At 42.3% G+C, this 6,731-nt stretch overlaps 1 non-coding gene across 1 annotated transcript; it reads right to left on the reverse strand.

Annotated features, from left to right (window-relative positions):
* Positions 1-1,269: 1,269 nt before the first annotated feature.
* Positions 1,270-1,376, reverse strand: LOC116742089. Its single transcript, XR_004346360.1, has one exon. It is a non-coding gene; the product is annotated as a U6 spliceosomal RNA (small nuclear RNA).
* Between the last annotated feature and the right edge of the window lie 5,355 nt (positions 1,377-6,731).

Below are 6,731 nucleotides of genomic sequence, written 5' to 3' on the forward strand. Positions count from 1 at the left end.
AATGTAGGAGAAAAAAATAGAGACAATAGAGAAATGAAACCTAAGGAAAAAGTGTTTCTTTTAAAAAGTTGAAAGGTTAATATAAAGGTGACTAAAAAAGCAGGGCAGTGACATGATCAGATGTGTGTTTATTAAAAAGTACTCCGGCAAGACTTCCTGCAGGTCCAGGGGTTAAGACTTCGCCTTCCAATGCAGGGGGTGCGGGTTCGATCCCTGGTTGGTGAGCTAAGAACCCACATGCCTCACAGCCAAAAAACCAAAACATAAAACGGAACAATATTGTAACAAATTCAATAAAAACTTTAAAAATGGTCCACATTAAAAAAAAATCTTAAAAAAAAAAGTACTTTGGTTGCAGCATGGGAAAATGTTTGAATGTGGCCCCAAGTGAATGTGGAGAGACCAGTTGGAGGGTAATTCTGTCACCCAGGAAAGAGATGATAGTAACTTAGTCTGGGTGGGTAGACAGAGTGTAAAGTGAGTACATTTAGAGGATATTTACATTATATCCTTAGACCTTATCCATCTTATAGCTGAAAGTTTGTAAGGGTCTCTCAGCTGTCTAATTTCAGAAGCTCTGATGTAAAACATGGTGAGCTACAGTGGATAACATTGTATTATATAATTAAAAAAAAGATATTTAGGAGGGTAAAACAAACAGACTTTAGTGACTAGTTGGTACATTAGCCTTCTAAGGCTGTGATAACAAACGGCCACAGATTTGGTCGTTTAAAACAATATAAATTTATTCTCTCACAATTCTGGAGACCAGAAGTCTGAAATCAAGATGTTGGCAGAGTTGGTTTCTTCTGAAGCCTCTGCAAGAGAATTCACTTCATGCCTCTCTCCTAATTGATGGCACCATCAGCAATCCTTTGGGTTCCTTTGGCTTATAGATGCCTCACTCCAATCTCCTCCTCCATCTTCACATGGCCTTCTTCCCAGTGTCTCCATGTGGAGACATGGAGACACTCCATGTCTTCTCTTCTTCTTTCTTTTTTTCCCCCACTATTTGATTTTTTTAATTTAATTTTTATTTTATATTGGAGTATAGTTGGTTTACAATGTTGTATTAGTTTCACGTGTACAGCTAAGTGATTCAGTTATACATATACATATATTCATTCTTTTTCAGATTCTTTTCCCATGTAGGTTATTACAGAATATTAAGTAGAGTTCCTTGCACTATACAGTAGGTCCTTGTTGATTATCTATTTTGTATATAGTAGTTTGTATATGTTAAACCTGAACTCCTTATTTATCCCTCCCCAAAATATGGAACACTTCATGAATTTGCATGTCATCCTTGCACAGGGGCCATGCTGATCTGCTCTGTATCATTCCAATTTTAGTATATGTGCTGCCGAAGTGAGCACTCCTCTTTTTTCTTTTATAATGACATCCATCACACCTATTTATTAGCTCTGTTAGGAGAGGGAGTATGTCTAATCCAGGATTATCTCATTTGGGGAGCCTTATCTTAATTATATCTACAAAGACCCTTTTCTAAATAAAGTCACATTCACAGGTACTTGCGGTTAGGACTTGTATATATCTTTTGGGGGGACACAATTCAACCCACTACACCTGGATAAGGAGTAAGAAAGAGGGAGGTATCAAGGATGACTCTTGGGTTTTAGGTGTGTGAACTAAAGTACTGTCATTTGGTGAGATATGATAATAGGAGCAGATTTGGAGAAGGCAATTATGAGTTTAGACTTGGACATACTGGGATCAAGGTGACTTTGAGACTACCAAGCAGATATATTGGGTACACAGTTGGCATATAGGACCTGGAGAAACTGAGTGGAGGGTGGTGGTATGTATAAAGATGGAGAATGCTGGAAGAAAGCTAGGAAAGACTCAGTCATGTTATGTTTATGATGTCTAAAAATATCTACATGTAAGTATCAAGAAGGCATTTGGATTATAATGTTGGAGCTGTAGATAACAAATTCGAGAGTCCTCAGTTTATAGATGATCATCTAAATCATGAGATTGCCGAGGGTAAAGGGGGTTGAATAAGAAGAAAAGAGGGTTCAGAACTATTCCATTAGGAAATTTCAGCTAAAAAGGAAGAATTCTCTCTTCCCTTGAGGAGACTGAGAAGTAGTGGCCAAAGAGGTAGGAGGAAAACTAAGAGAGTATGGCAACAATAGAATAAGAAAAACTGAGGAAAAAGAGTGTTTCTTTTAAAAGGCTGAAAGCCAGGTGAAAGAGTGTTTCAAAATGGAGGGAGTGATTAACAGAATGAATGCTGTTGAAAGATCAAGCAAGATAGAGACTGACATTTTTTCCTTAAATTAGGGACAGGGAAGTCATTGATGAGGGTAAAGAATTGTGGACAGAAGCTAGAATGGAGTAAATTGGGGCGGGGGGAGGGCAGGTGACGAGTGAGAAAATAGAGAAATCTTTAAAACGGTATTTTTTGGAAATAAACTTACAAAAAGCAATAAACATAAAATAGTACAAAGAACACATATCTTTCCCAGATTTGCCTACTGTTAACATTTTAGAAAATTTTACTGAAGTATAGTTTACAATGTTGTGTTAAGCAAAGTGACTTGGTTGTCCATATATTTATTCTTTTTTCACATTCTTTTCCATTATGGTTTATCACAGGATACTGAATATGTTCCCTGTGCTATGCAATAGGACCTTGTTGTTTATCCACTGTTAACATTTTATCCCATTTACTTTATCCCTTGTTCTGTGTGTGTGTGCATGCATAATTTTTTTTTCTAAATCATTTGAGGGTAAATTACGTATATCATGACCTTTTATCCCAAATACTCTAGTGTACAGTTCCTAAGAGCAGAAATATTTTCTTACAGAATATAGCAATTGTTAATTATAAATATCAATTTTTACATTGACACCTTTACTTAATACACTGTGCAGCGACTTCCCTGGTGGCGAAGTGGTTAAGAATCCGCCTGCCAATACAAGGGACATGGGTTCAATCCCTGGCCCGGGAAGATCCCACATGCCGCGGAGCAACTAAGTCCATGCACCACAACTACTGAGCCTAAGCCTGCGCTCTAGAGCCTGCAAGCCACAACTACTGAGCCCGTGCGCCTAGAACCTGTGCACCACAACAAAGAGCAGCCCCTGCTTGCTGCAACTAGAGAAAGCCCGCGGGCAACAACAAAGACCCAACGCAGCCAAAAATAAATTAAATAAATAAATAAATTTATGGAAAAAAAATAGAGCTTTTCTCTAGCTGCAGCAAGCGGGGGCTACTCTTCGTTGCTTATGACAATTGTGTCAGATGATCTAATAAAGTCCTTCATAGAATGTTTTCCTTTTCTCTACCTAATACAAAACCCAGTTTAGGGGCAGGTATTGCATGTACTTGTCATATTGTTTTAATTTTATTTAATCTCAAGCCTGTCCACAGCTTTTATTTGCCTTCTATGATACTGCCTTTTTTTGAAGAATAGAGTACCCCCCATTTCATTTTTTAAAATAGAATTTTCCTCATTTCAAGTTCATCTGATGATTTTGTGTGATTAGACTGAGGTTGTACATCCTCGGCCACACTGTATCCTTCTCTGGGTATCACATCTGGAGGTGCACAATGTGTAAACATCTTTTTAAAGCAGCTCACTTGTTCAGGGAAGGAGAGAGATAGGTTATAGGTATAAGGCAGCATTTTCCAACCTTGGCTATAAATTAGAATGACTTGAGTGGCTTTTAATACTAGTGTAAAGGCTCCTCCTCCAGAGATATTGACTGAATTTGTCTTGGGTATGGCCCAGACATCAGCATTTAAAAAAAAGCTCCCTAAATGTTGCTGCTAATGCGCAGCTAAGTGAGGACAAGTGTATGTGGGCGTTGCTGATGGGGATTTAACATGATAGAAGGTTAAGCTTTCGAATGCCATTTGGAAATCCAGTGTAACAAGAAAAAAGTTGATTAAAGAAAGAGGAGCTTTGAGGTCTTTTTTGGAGGCCTTCGTACTCTCCTTGAGTACAATTGTAGCAAAATAATAGTATGGGATAATGGTACCATTCTTCACTCTTCAATAACGAGAATTGGGTCATACACATAGAATATGACTACGTGTTTTTTTTTTTAAGGAAGGAAATTCTTTTTTTAAAAAAAATATTATTTATTTTATGTTTGGCTGCGTTGTGTCTTCGTTGCTGCGCACGAGCTTTTCTCTAGCTGCGGCAAGCGGGGGCTACTCTTCGTTGCAGTGCGCAGGCTTCTCATTGCAATGGCTTCTCATATTGCAGAGCACGGGCTCTAGGTGCGCAGGTTTCAGTAATTGTGGCACGTGGGCTCAGTAGTTGTGGCTCGTGGGCTCTAGAGTGCAGGCTCAGTAGTTGTGGCGCATGGGCTTAGTTGCTCCACAGCATGTGGGATCTTCCCAGACCAGGCTCAAACCCGTATTCCTGCAGTAGCAGGCAGATTCTTAACCACTGTGCCACCAGGGAAACCCTAATTACATGTGTTTTGAGAACTTCTGTGAAAGTCAAATTTCTCAGAAATGTAAGAATCCAAGTATACCAATAGATTTTTATATTTTAATATTAATTAATATTAATTACTATTTTACAGCAGAGATTAAGAATATGCCTTCTCATCATAATGATTTCATCTGATTTATAGGACTGTACCAGGATATATTATTTATGCCTGAGTTGTAGTAATGTAATATGGTATCAAAAGATTTTGATGTCAGACCCTTAAGGACCACAGAAAGGATATGCTACACCTTGAAAGAAGATTTTTTTTTCCTTTGTAAGATAGGATATGATACTACTTATCAGATAAGTTGGAAAGTTTTATTGTTGAAAGTGGGACATATAATCACTAAGAAGAACCACTATCATTGTTTATTATGCAATACATATTACTGTAGACAAAGTTACAAAATATAAATGTGTCAATTTTGAAGTCTGCACTGATAAAATAGAAGGGTTGTATGGGCTATTATGGTTCATAAAACCTTCTTCTATTGACCGTGGGAGAGAAAGGAGTTGAACAAAATAAACAATTTGAAGAAACTATTTTTAAAAGAGTATGATTTCACAGAGGAAGAAATAGAGTGGTTGCTTGAAAAAAATAAGTTAACAAGTTAGGGGAGGTTTGACAGCAGGAAGAAAATTGCAAGGTTAAATTCTCTAGGCATAGAGGAAAAAGGTTGAAAAGACAAACGATTGAGATTAGATTCTCTTAGCTACCCTCATCTTTATCATCGTACAGCTATACTTATGTCTAGATATCTCCTACATTAAATTTTTTTATTGGGGTGAAATTCACATAAAATAAAGCCATTTGAAAACGTGCAATTTTAGCTTTTTCCAGGCAGCGGGGAAGGAGGTGGGGCTGGCGGGTCCGCGCGGCCTCGGGGCCAGAGCCCGGGTCCCCGCCCGCCCCAGCGCCCGCCGCCGGCCGAGACCCGCGCCCCGCGCTTCCGTCCTGGGTCGCGGTGGCCAGAGGCGCACCCGGGTCCGCGGGACAGGCGGGCGCAGAGGTCTCTTGTGTTGGGGGGGCGGGGTACGGCGAGGTTCCGGCGCCTCGGTGGAGCATCGCGGGTCCAGGGCTGGGGGCGCGGCGGCTTGCCATGCTCTCCGCACTTTCCCGGCTCTGAAGCCTCGAGAACACGGCTAGGCAGCAGTAGTCTAATGGGGACTTTGCCTACTGGGAACTAGGGGCCTGCTGGGGTCTCAGTTCTTGGATGGCCCCGGAACACGAGGTTGCCAGGCGTGTGACAGCAGCAGGTAGGAGTAAGCCACTGGTGCAGTGATGAGCAGGAGAGGAAGGACGGCGGCTGTTGGCCTGTGAACCTAGGCAAGAATGACCAGCCAACACAATCCAGACCAAGGTCCGTGGGCCCAGCTCGGTCCTGTGCGGCTGGTCAGTGGAATAGACCTGCAGGTGTGGCTCTTGTCACTCTAGGACTGGCTTCAAGACAGATCCTGCTGATGAACCCAGGGCACAGTCCTCACTTCTCCAGGAGAGTGCGCCGGGGTGGAGCCAGGGGGTTGTGCCCGACTCAGCACGGTGGCCACACACGTCCAGTCTGCGGGCAAGGGCAGTGGGGAGCCGGGGGAAGTCATGGCCTTGGGAATGTCCTCTGATGAAAAAGAACCTGCAGGCTTATCAAATAACTTTTGTGTGGATCAGCAGTGCTGAGGCAGCAGGCGTGATACAGAAGTGGGAGCAGAGACCATCTGGAATCCCCAAACTCCAGGGAAACTAGAGGTAACAGCCAGCCTAGTGAAGAGGACAGGAGTTGGGGGCCGGTGGCGGTGGCAGCAGCCCAGCAGGTGCCCCTCGTCTCAGGGCCTTAATCCTGGCTCCAGCCGAGTGGTCAGGGGAGCTGCAAAGTCTTCTGGGCGAGCAGAGCCCACAGTCCTGAGCTGTTCTTCGGTGTGTTTGGGTCATCTCCCCCTATCCAAGGGGAGAAATCTAGATGAGGTTTAAGAATCAGTGCTTTAAGAATGTGGATCTCGTAGTTGAAACCTTGGAACACGTGTTTTCAGCACAAGTTATTGCAGTGAACGGAAGGATTTAACGCCTTTTCAAGGAGGGTGTCTCCGTGTGGGCAGAACTAGAGAATAAATGGGTCTTAAATAAACAACAAAAAAAAAACCCGTGCAATTTGGGACTTCCCTGGTGGCACAGTGGTTAAGAATCCGCCTGCCAATGCAGGGGACATGGGTTCGAGCCCTGGTCCGGGAAGATCCCACATGCCGCAAAGCAACTAAGCCCGTGCG

Source organism: Phocoena sinus, chromosome 16 (genome assembly GCF_008692025.1).
Source record: "Phocoena sinus isolate mPhoSin1 chromosome 16, mPhoSin1.pri, whole genome shotgun sequence".
Taxonomy (NCBI): domain Eukaryota; kingdom Metazoa; phylum Chordata; class Mammalia; order Artiodactyla; family Phocoenidae; genus Phocoena; species Phocoena sinus.